Source organism: Mobula hypostoma, unplaced genomic scaffold, assembly GCF_963921235.1.
Source record: "Mobula hypostoma unplaced genomic scaffold, sMobHyp1.1 scaffold_53, whole genome shotgun sequence".
NCBI classification, from domain to species: Eukaryota; Metazoa; Chordata; class Chondrichthyes; order Myliobatiformes; family Myliobatidae; genus Mobula; species Mobula hypostoma.
In genome coordinates this window covers 377,559-389,808 of record NW_026948211.1, presented here as the reverse complement: position 1 = coordinate 389,808, position 12,250 = coordinate 377,559, and positions in this window count along the sequence as shown.

Here is a 12,250-nt window from a genome sequence, read left to right as displayed (position 1 = left end):
ATATAGTTTTCATGGACTTTAGAGGGGAATTGCCAAGGTCTCGCATGGGTGGATAGTCAAGAAGGTCCAGTCACTCGGCTTTCAGTAAACTGGATAAGACATTGTCCTGGTGGGAGAAACCAGCAAGGAGCAGTAGATGTTTACCTCTCTGACTGGCGGCCTGTGACCAGTGAAATGCTGCAGAGATCAGTGCTGGCTGGGTTGTTCTTTGTAATCGAAAGCAACATTCTACATAATAATGTGGTTAACTGGATCAGTAAATTTGCAGAGAACTCCAAGATTACGGGTGTAGTGGACAGCGAGGAATGTTATCATGACTTGCACTGGGAATTGGACCAGCTGCAAAAATGGGCTAAAACACCTCAAACGCAATTTAACGCGGACAAGTGCGAGGTGTTACACTTCGGGAGGAACAGCCAGGGTAGGACTGAAACAGTGAACGGTAGGGTACTGAGGAGTGTGGAAGAACGAAGGGATCTGGGGTTACAGGTCCATAATTCATTGAAAGTTACGTGACAGTTAGATAGGGTCGTAAAGAAAGCATTTTCAAACATTCACCTTCATAAATCTATGTATTGAGTACAGGAGATGGGATGTCATGTTGAAGTTGTATATGACTTTGGAGTACAGTGGGAAGGATTAGTCACCTACCTGCAGTAAAGATGTGAATAAGGTTGTACGAATACTGATTTTTTTTTTTGTAAGGATGTTGCCAGTTCTGGATGATCTGAGTCATAAGGACAGGTTTAATAGGTTGGAAGATTGAGAGGAGATTTGATCGAGGTACACAGAATTATGAGGCGTATAGGTAGGGTAACTGTAAGCAAGTTTTTTCCACTGAGTGTGAGTGGGACTGCAACCAGAGGGCATGGGTGAAGGGTGAAAGATGAAAAGTTTATTCTATGGAATTAAATAATAAATGGGTGTTTCAGGCAGAAACACCTCAGTGGTATTCGAAAGGAATGAGGAAGAGGCCAGATCATTGATTTGGAAGGTGCGCGTTGTTGCTCTGTTTGACTCTGAGCTCAGGGCCTGCGTACAAGCAGCTGCCTGTCCGAGCATAATCCCCAGTACCGGGAGAGGCCTTTCTGCTGAAAACAAATCTAATCGGTTTGACAATTCACTCTCTTTCGGGGGTGAACACAATTACTTTAATATTGTATTCAGCTATTTCAGCTGCAGGGCAGAGTGACATGATTTAAAGAAAATTGCCTGGGGTCTCGAACCAGCAACGTTACCATTTAGAGTTGCTGCCCGGTTTGCTGCAAGTTACCAGCAACTTGTGTTTACCTCAGACTCGTATCGTCTGCAGTTGGGTTAAAAATAATTTTCAAAGATCCTTTAAATAAATCAGTCCATGGCATTCTCAAACGCAACATTCCTTAATTACCCAAGGACTGGAACCTGTAGAGTTCCCAGCTACAGTTTCCACGAATCTTTTAAGTGTGATTGAGGTAATGGTGAGGGTGAGGGTGAGGGTCAGGAGCAGAGAGAGAGGTGAACGTGGTCAGATATGTTTGTAGAAAAAAGGGTGCAGAATTTCAGAAACAGTACATCTCTCCAACTGTTATTTATGGGGGTGGATCGATCATGCTTTGGGCTTGTGTTGCAGCCAGTCGCACGGGGTACATTTACTGGTCGAGGGAAGAATGAATTCAATTAAATACCAGCAAATTCAGGAAGCAAACATCACACCGTCTGCAGAAAAGCTGAAGAAGAAAAGAAGATGGCTTCTACAACAGGATAATGAACATAAACACACCTCAAAATCCACAATGGACTACCTCACGAGGCGCAAGCTGAAGGTTTTGCCTTGGCCCGCACAGTCCCCTGACCTAAACATCATCGAGCATCTGTGGATAGACCTCAAAAGAGCAGTGCATGCAAGACGGCCCAAGAATCTCACAGAACTAGAAGCCTTTTGCAGGGAAGAATGGGCGAAAATCCCCCAAACAAGAATTGAAAGACACTTAGCTTGCTACAAAAAAAAAAGTGGTTACAAACTGTGATACTTGCCAAAGGGGGTGTCACTAAGTACTGCCGTGCAGGGGGCCCAAACTTTTGCTTCAGGCCTTTTCCTTTTTTGTTATTTTGAAACTGTAAAAGATGGAAATAAAAAAAAGTTTTCTTGCTTAAAATATTAAAGAAATGTGTCATCTTTAACTTTATGCCTCTTGGAAATCAGTTTATCTTTTACTCGCTTAGCTATTCACAGTAACAGAAATTTTGACCGGGGTGCCCAATCTTTTGCATGCAGAGATTGGTAGATTCTTGATTGGACGGGGCATGAAGGGGAGGACAGTGGATTTGGGGCTGACAGGAAAAATGAATCAGCCATCATGAAATGGTGGAACAGACTTGATGGGCCAAATGGCCTAATTCTTCTCCTATGTCTTATGGTCTTTTTTGCGCATGATAAAAGTTTTGTGCAGGGAAACTCTTTGCATCTAGTGATGACAATGCCATTAGATTCAAAGGGAATATGGAAAAGCATAACTCTGTTTCATGGGTTGAGATTCTAAATTGGAGAAAGAGCAACGTTCATGGTATCAGAAAGGATCTGACCGGTGTGTATTGGGACAGGCTGTTTTCTGGCAAAAGTGTACTTGGTAAATGGGAAACCTTCAACGGGGAAATTATGAGAGTTCAAGACTTGTATGTGCCTCTCGGAATGAAAGGGCAGTGTACTAGTTTTTTGGGAAAGTTGGTTTTCAAGAGATACTGAGGTTGTAGTAAAGAAAAACATTTAGCTGCACAGCAGGTATAGATGGGTGGGAACAAGTGATGTATTTATGGAGTCGATGAAATGCAAGAGAAACCAGGATGGTTATAAGAAGGTATCAGGTTGCCCTTGCAGACAAGTTGATGGAAAGACTATGAGATAACACAGATATTTTAAGAGAATCAGAATCTGAATCACGTTTATTATCACCGACATGTGACGTGAAATTTGTTAACTTAGCAGCAGCAGTTCATGATAAAATGGTGGAGCAGACTCAACGGGCCGAATGGCCGACTTCAGTTCCTTTGTCTTATGGTCTAACACAATACATAATCTATCAGGGGAAAAAATATAATAAATAGAATAATAATCATAATAAACAAGTGTTACAATTACTGTAGAGTATATTGACGATTTTAAAACCGTGTAAAAACAGAAATACTGTAAAAAGTGAGGTAGTGTCCAAAGCTTCAATGTCCATTCAGGAATCGGATGGCAGAGGGGAAGAAGCTGTTCCTGAATCGCTGCGTGTGTGTCTTCAGGCTTCTGTACCTCCTTCCTGATTGTAACGGTGAGAAAAGGGCATGCCTGGATGCTGGAGGTCTTTAATAATGGACGCTGCTTTCCTGAGACACCACTCGCCGAATATGTCCTGGGTACTTTGTAGGCTAGTACCCAGGATAGAGCTAACAAAATTTACAACTTTCTGCAGCTTCTTTTGGTCCTGTGCAGTGGCCCCTCCATACCAAACAGTGATGCAGCCTGTCAGAATGCTCTCCACGGTACACCTATAGAAGATTTTGAGTGTATTTGTTGACAATATACACAGAGCAATAGGATTCCACGGGACAGAATTGCTCCTCTGGATTATCAGAGTGGTAATTTATGCCTGAAGACAAAAATTAGTGGTAGAGATCTTAAAAGGATTTTTCTTTGCATCCATGTTTACGGACTCAGAATCTATTGAAGTGAGTCAAAGCAGAAGTAAGGTCATGGAGCCTATACAGATTACAGAGGATAAGGTGTTTGCTGACTTGAGGGAAATTAGGGTAGATAAATCTCCAGCGGCTGACAAGTCGCTCCCTCAGACCAAGAGGGAGACAATTGCGGTAATTGCAGTGGTCGTATCAGGTATAGTTAAATAATGCTTAGCGTCATGTCAGGTAACAGAGCTAGTGTTCTTCCACTGTTTAATAAAGGATCAAAAATTAAACCAGGAAATCAGGTGTGCATGATGTCAGTAGTGGTGAAGTTATGGAAGTCCGGATTTCAAAGTATGTGACCAGACAGGACTGATTAGGATTATTCAGCATGACTGTGCGTTCTGGGCAATCTCACAGCTTTTCGATGAAGTTACGAGGAATGTTGATGAATGAAAGGCAGTAGATGCTGTTTACATGGAGCTCAGCAAAGCACTTGCGAAGGTCCCGTGTGCGAGGTTGATAAAAAAAATTCAATTGCTTTGCATTTAAATTGAGGTAGAAAACTGGAGTAGACATTGGCGCTGTGGGAGAAGGCAGGGCATGTAGTACATGGTTGCCTCTCTGGTTGGAGGCCTGTCACTGGTGGAGAGCCGCAGAGATCGGTGCTGGGTCCATTGTTGTTGGTCATCTGAATCAATGATCTGGGTCGTAATGTGGTTAAGTGGATTAACAAATTTGCGGATGGCACCAAGATTGGGATATAGTTGGCAGTGAGGAAAACTACCAGAGCTTTCAGTGCAATTTGGATCGGCTGGGAAAATGAGCTTAAGATGGCAGATGGAATGTAATGCAGACAGGCATGACATGTAGTTCGGTGGGACAGAACAGGGTGGATCTTACACAGTGAACAGTAGGGCACTGAGGAGTGCGGTAGAATAAAGGGTCCGAGGAATACTGGCCCATTATTTATTGAATCTATCATCACAGGTTGTTGGGGTAGTAAAGAAAGCTTTTGGCACATTGGCTTTTATAAATGACTGCACTGAGGACAGGTGACGGGATGTAACTCTGAAATTATATAAGACATTGGATTGGCCGAGTTTGCTGGTTTGTGTGTATTTCACACAAGGATTTAAATGGGGCAGAGTTTGTTAAGTGTGTCCAGGACAGATTCCTGTCACAGTATATTGAGAGGCCGACTAGCGGGGATTCCATAGTACATCTAGTATTAGATAACGAAACGGGTCTGGTCACAGATCTCTCAGTGGGTGAGCATTTGACGGACAGTGACCACCGCTTCCTGTCCTTTAGCATTATCATGGAAAAGGATAGAATCAGAGAGGACAGGATTTTTTTTTTAATTGGGGAAGGGCAAATTATGAGGCTATAAGGCCAGAAATGTGGGTGTGAATTGGGATGATGTTTTAGCAGGGAAATGTACTATGGACATGTGGTCGATGTTTTGGGATCTCTTGCTGGATGTTAGAGATAGATTTGTCCCGGTGAGGAAGATAAATAATGGTAGGGTGAAGGAACCATGGGTGACAAGTGAGGTGGATAATCTAGCCAGGTTGAAGAAGGCAGCATACATGAGTTTTAGGAGGCAAGGATCAGATGGGTCTATTGAGGAAAATAGGGAAGCAAGAAAGGCGCTTAAGAAGGGGATGAGAAGAGCAAGAAGGGGGCATGAGAAGGCCTTGGCGAGTAGGGTAAAGGAAAACCCCAAGTCATTCTTCAATTATGTGAAGAACAAAAGGATGACAGGAGTGAAGGTAGGACCGATTAGAGATAAAGGTGGGAAGATGTACCTGGAGGCTGTGGAAGTGAGCACTCTTCGGTATTCACCAATGAGAGGGAACTTGATGACAGTGAGGACAATATCAGTGAGGTTGATGTTCTGGAGCATGTTGATATTAAGGGAGAGGAGTTGTTGAAGTTGTTAAAATACATTAGGTCGGATAAATCCCCGGGGCCTGACGGGATATTCCCCAGGCTGCTCCACGAAGCGAGGGAAGAGATTTCTGAGCCTCTGGCTAGGAACTTTATGTCCTCGTTGTCTACGGGAATGGAACCGGACGATTGGAGGGAGGTGAATGTTGTCTCTTTGTTCAAAAAAGTTAGCAGGGATAGTCCAGGTAATTATAGACCAGTGAGAATTACGTCTGTGGTGAGAAAGTTGTTGGAAAATATTCTTAGAGATAGGATCTATGGGCATTTGGAGAATCATGGTCTGTTCAGGGACAGTCAGCATGGCTTTCTGAAGGGCAGATCGTGTCTAACAAGCCTGATAGAGTTATTTGAGGAGGCGACCAGGCATATAGATGAGAGTAGTGCAGTGGATGTGATCTACATGGATTTTAGTAAAGCATTTGACAAGGTTCCACATGGTAAGCTTATTCAGAATGTCTGAATGCATGGGATCCAGGGAAATTTGGCTAGGTGGATGCAAAATTGACTTACCTGCAGAAGGCAGAGGGACGTGGTGGAAGGAGTACATTCGAACTGGAGGGTTGTGACTAGTGGTGTCCCACAAGGATCTGTTCTGGGACCTGTATTTTTCCAGATTTTTATTAACGACCTTGAGTTGGTGTAGAAGGGCGGGTTTGACCCCGGCATCTGCAGATTATTTTGTGTTTAAGAAGAGCGGGTTTGCAAGTTTGAAGACGATACAAGGGTTGGTGGTATTGTAGATAGTGTAGAGGATTGTCGAAGATTGCAGAGAGACATTGATAGGATGCAGAAGAGGGCTGAGAAGTGGTAGATGGAGTTCAACCCGGAGAAGTGTGAGGTGGTACACTTTGGAAGGACAAACTCCAAGGCAGAGTACAAAGTAAATGGCAGGATACTTGGTAGTGTGGAGGAGCAGAGGGATCTGGGGGTACATGTCCACAGATCCCTGAAAGTTGCCGCACAGGTATATTGGGCAGTTAAGAAATCTTATGAGGTGATAGCTTTCATAAGTCGAGGGATAGAGTTTAAGAGTCGCGATGTAATGATGCAGCTCTATAAAACTCTGGTTAGACCAAACTTGGAGTACTGTGCCCAGTTCTGGTCGCCTCACCATAGGAAGGATGTGGAGGCATTGGAAAGGGTAAAGAGGAGATTTACCAGGATGCTGACTGGTTTAGAGAGTATGGATTATGATCAAAGATTAAGGGAGCTGGGGCTTTACTCTTTGGAGAGAAGGAGATGGAGAAGAGACATGATAGAGGTATACAAGATATTAAGAGGAATAGATAGATTGGATAGCCAGCGCCTGTTCCCCTGAGCTATACAAGAGAATATGGCTTTAAGGTAAGGGGTGGGAAGTTCAAGGCGGATATTAGAGGAAGGTTTTTTACTCAGAGAGTGGTTGTTGGGTGGAATGCCCTGCCTGAGTCAGTGGTGGAGGCAGATACACTGGTGAAGTTTAAGAGACTACTAGACAGGTATATGGAGGAATTTAAATTGGAGGTTATATGGCAGGCAGGGTTTGATGGTCGGCACAACATTGTGGGCCGAAGGGCCTGTAATGTGCTGTACTATTCTATGTTCTATGTTCTATGTTCTGGTCACCTACGTACAGATAAGATGTAAATAGTGTTGAACAAATGCAGAAAAAAAATGTAAGGATGTTGCTGGGTCTGGAGAGCCTGAGTTATGAGGAGAGATTGAAGAGTTTAGGACTTTATTCCTCGGAAAGTAAACAGTTGAGATGAGATTTGAACCAGGTATACAACATTACGCGGGGTAGAGATGAGATGAATGCAAGCAGAGTTCATGGGTTACGGGTTAAGGTTGAAAGTTAAGGTGAAAAGTTTAAGTGGAATGTGAGGGGAATATTCTTTACACAGTGGGTCGTGAGAGTGTGGAACGAGCTGGCAGCTACAAATGTTACATGCGAGCTGGATTTCAATGTTTAAGAGAAGTTTGGATGGTAGGTGTATGGTGGGCCATTACCCCTGGGCAGGTCGATGGGAGTAGGCTGGTTAACTGCTCGGCTGTAGGCCCTGTTTTTGTGAATGGACTGCTGAAGGGTCTCGACACAAAACGTCGACTGTGCTCTTTTCCATACATGTTGCGGCGCCTGCTGAGTTCCTGCAACAGTGTGGTATTGTTTCCACGACTCTATGACTTATTCGTCACTGATTCATAACAGTGACAACGGGTTGATTAAATAAAGATCCGAAATAAATATCAGTTGAACTATTCTACGCCTTAATTCCACAAGAATATTCCAACAGTGTAGATAAGTTTGAAGCCGTTTCACATTGCATTGCCCGCTGCCCCACACGCTTCCTCTCGCAGACCTTTCATAACCACGGTAACAAACAAGGTGCCGGAGGAACTCAGCCGTTTCGGCAGCATCTATGGAACTGAATAATAAATGGATGTTTCGTGCTGAGACACCTCATTGGTATTCGAAAGGAATGAGGAAGATGCGGGTTGTTGTTCGGTTTGGCTCTGAGCTCAGGGTCTGCGTGCAAGCAGCTGCCTGTCAGCACACATTCCCCAGACCAGGGAGCGGCCTTTAATCAGTTTGACAACTCAGTCTCATGCGGGTGTAAAAAAAAGTCACATCAGTATTTTATTTGACTATCTCTGCTGCACGGTCATGCGACAGAATGTTTAACATGATTTAAAGAAAATTGCCGAGCGTCGTGAACCCGCAACATTACCAGTTATATTTGCTGCGAGTTTACAGCATTTTATGCTCACCTCAAGCTCGCATCATCTGCTGCTGTTTTAAAAATTACTTTTCACGATGCCTATGAATAAATCAAACTAAATAAGACATTCCACAACATAAAGAACATTATCAAGTATCTGGAACCTGGACCATTCCGAACTAGAGTTACCAGTAAACTTTTAAATGGTGTTGACGAGAGTGAGGGGAAGGGGCACAGTGATGTGGATGGTCAGGGGGTGAGCAGGGGGAGGGGAAGGCCAGGGTGCAGGTGTGGAATTTGGAGAGGGGAATGCTGAAGATGCGTTTCATTGTATGGGGCAGGTAGAGTGAGGGGGGGGGGGCAAAGGCGAGAGAGAGAGCTAGAGAGAGATGGAAAGGGAGCAGAGAATGAGAGGTGAGGAGAGGGCGAGAAATGCGGACGAGACGGGGAGAAAGTGTTAGTTAGAGGAGGAGATTGTGAGAGAAAGGGACTGAAGGATGGTGAGAGGGTGAGTGAGAGAGGTAGAGAGCGTGGGAGTGGAATAGTAGAGAGAGAAGTAGAGTAATAGGGGGAGAGGGGAGGGAGTAAGGAGTAAGGAGAGAGTGAGGAATCAAAAGGTTAAGTATGATATGATAATGTCCTGATAGTGATATGACTAATATTTCAATGCAATAATTATTGAAGGACAGGCAGATGAGCTACTGTAGCCATTGGACTTGTTTACAAGACAGCAGGACTGGCAGCTCGGTATTCCGCGGTTCCGTTCGTTGAGACACAAGAATGTGGCAGGGATTAAAGGGGGTTAGTGGCGTTACTAGTCGGGGAAAATGTCATGTCATTGCTCAGTCAGGACGGACTGAAGAACTCTTCCACAGAGAACATTGAACAGCACAGCATAAGAACAGGCCATGTGGCCCACAATGTAGTTCCAAAGCAAATCAAAGCACACAAACATTAATCCCTCCGACCTACACCTTGTCCATATCCCCCAGTCTTCCTTACACCAATGTGCCAGGCAGCACATTCTCTGAACACGACTCTGAATAAAGAAACTTACCCCTCACATCCCGCTTGTAGCTACCCCCTCCTGCCTTCAATGCATGCCCTCTGGTATTAAACATTTCAACCCTGGGAAACAGATAACCCCTGTAAACTCTATTTAAGATTTTCATAATATTTTAAACCTCCAACAGATCTCTCCTCAACCTTGGTTCTCCAGTGAACAATCCATATATCCAGCTTCTCATGATAGTTCATACCCCCTATGCAGAGCAGGATCCTTGTAGACGTCCTCTGCAAAGCCTCGACATCCTTACTATAGTAGAGTGACCAGAAATATTCCAGTACTCCAGATTTTGCCTTACTAGAGTTAGACCATAAGCTGTAGGAGCAGAAGTAAGTCATTCGGCCCATCGAGTTTTCTTCGCTATTCAATCATGGGCTGATCAAATTCTTCTTGTCATCCCCGTTCCCCTGCCTTCTCCTCATACCCGTTGATGAACTGGCTAATCAAGAACCTATCTATCTTTGCCTTAAATACATCCAATGACTTGGCCTGTACAGCCGCTCGTGGCAACAAATTCCACAGATTTACGATCCTCTGACTAAAGTAATTTATCCACATCTCAGCTCTAAAAGGACGTCCATCAATCCTGAAGTCGTGTCCTCTTGTCCTAGAATCCCTTGCCATTGGAGATAATTTTGCATATCTAATCTGTTCAGGCGTTTTAACATTCAGAATGTTTTTTATGAGATCACCCGTCATTATCCTGAACCCAAAGAGAATACAGCCCAAGAGCTGTCAGACGTTCTTCATACGATAACCCTTTCATTCCTAGAATAATTCTCGCAAATCTTCTCTGAACCCTCTCCAATGTCAGTATATGCTTTCTAAAATAAGGAGCCCAAAATTTATAGTTACAATATAATCTCCTAACTTTTGAACTCAATGCCTCGACTCAAAACGGCAAAAAAAAAAAAAAAATCCATAAGCCTTCTTAACCACCGTATTGACCTGTGTGGCCACTTCCAAGGAGCTATGAATTTGGATCACAGATCTCTCTGTTCAGCAACGCTGTTAAGGATAACCATAGAAACCATAGAAACTACAGCACAGAATCAGGCCTTTTGGCCCTTCTTGGCTGTGCCGAACCATTTTCTGCCTAGTCCCACTGACCTGCACACGGACCATATCCCTCCATACACCTCCCATCCATGTATCTGCCCAATTTATTCTTAAATGTTAAAAAAAGAACCTGCATTTACCACCTCGTCTGGCAGCTCATTCCACACTCCTACCACTCTCTGTGTGAAGAAGCCCCCCATAATGTTCCCTTTAAACTTTTTCCCCCTCACCCTAAACCCATGTCCTCTGTCTATTTTTTCTCCCCTTGCCTCAGTGGCAAAAGCCTGCTTGCATTCACTCTATCTATACCCATCATAATTTTATATACCTCTATCAAATCTCCCCTCATTCTTCTACGCTCCAGGGAATAAAGTCCTAACCTATTCAACCTTTCTCTGTAACTGAGTTTCTCAAGTCCCGGCAACATCCTTGTAAACCTTCTCTGCACTCTTTCAACCTTATTTATATCCTTCCTGTAATTTGGTGACCAAAACTGAACACAATACTCCAGATTCGGCCTCACCAATGCCTTATACAACCTCATTATAATGTTTCAGCTCTTATACTCAGTACTTTGATTAATAAAGGCCAATGTACCAAAAGCTCTCTTTACGACCCTATCTACCTGTGACGCCATTTTTAGGGAATTTTGTATCTGTATTCCCAGATCCCTCTGTTCCACTGCACTCCTCAGTGCCTTACCATTAACCCTGTATGTTCTACGTTGGTTTGTCCTTCCAACGTGAAATACCTCACACTTGTCAGTATTAAACTCCATCTGCCATTTTCAGCCCATTTTTCCAGATGGTCCAAGTCCCTCTGCAGGCTCTGAAAACCTTCCTCACTGTCTACTACACCTCCAATCTTTGTATCATCAGCAAACTTGCTGATCCAATTTACCACATTATCATCCAGATCATTGATATAGATGACAAATAACAATGGACCCAGCACTGATCCCTGTGGCACACCACTAGTCACAGGCCTCCACTCGGAGAAGCAATTCTCTACTACCACTCTTTGGCTTCTTCCATCGAACCAATGTCTAATCCAATTTACCACCTCTCCATGTATACCCAGCGACTGAATTTTCCTAACTAACCTCCCATGCGGGACCTTGTCAAAGGCCCTACTGAAGTCCATGTAGACAATATCCACTGCCTTCCTTTCCTCCACTTTCCTGGTAACCTCCTCGAAAAACTCCAATAGATTGGTCAAACATGACCTACCATGCACAAAGCCATGTTGACTCTCCCTAATAAGTCCCAGTCTATCCAAATGGTTGTAGATTCTGTCTCTTAGTACTCCCTCCAATGACTTACCTACTACCGACGTTAAACTTACTGGCCTATAATTTCCAGGATTACTTTGCGATCCTTTTTTAAACAACGGAACAACATGAGCCACTCTCCAATCCTCCGGCAACTCGCCTGCAGACAGCGACATTTTAAATATTTCAGCCAGGGCCCCTGTAATTTCAACACTAGTCTCCTTCAAGGTCCGAGGGAACACCCTGTCAGGTCACGGGGATTTATCCACTTTAATTTTCCTCAAGACAGCAAGGACCTCCTCCTTTTCGATCTGTACAGTTTCCATGATCTCACTACTTGTTTCCCTTAATTCCATGGACTTCATGCCAGTTTCCTTAGTAAATACAGACGCAAAAAAACTATTTAAGATCTCCCCCATTTCCTTTGGTTCCGCACATAGCCGACCACTCTGAGCTTCTAGAGGACCAATTTTATCCCTGCTGGTGATCACAGTGTCTTTAGATTGAAAAGAAATAAAGAAAAGGATCATTTGCTTCGTGAGTTGAGATTTTAAATTGAAG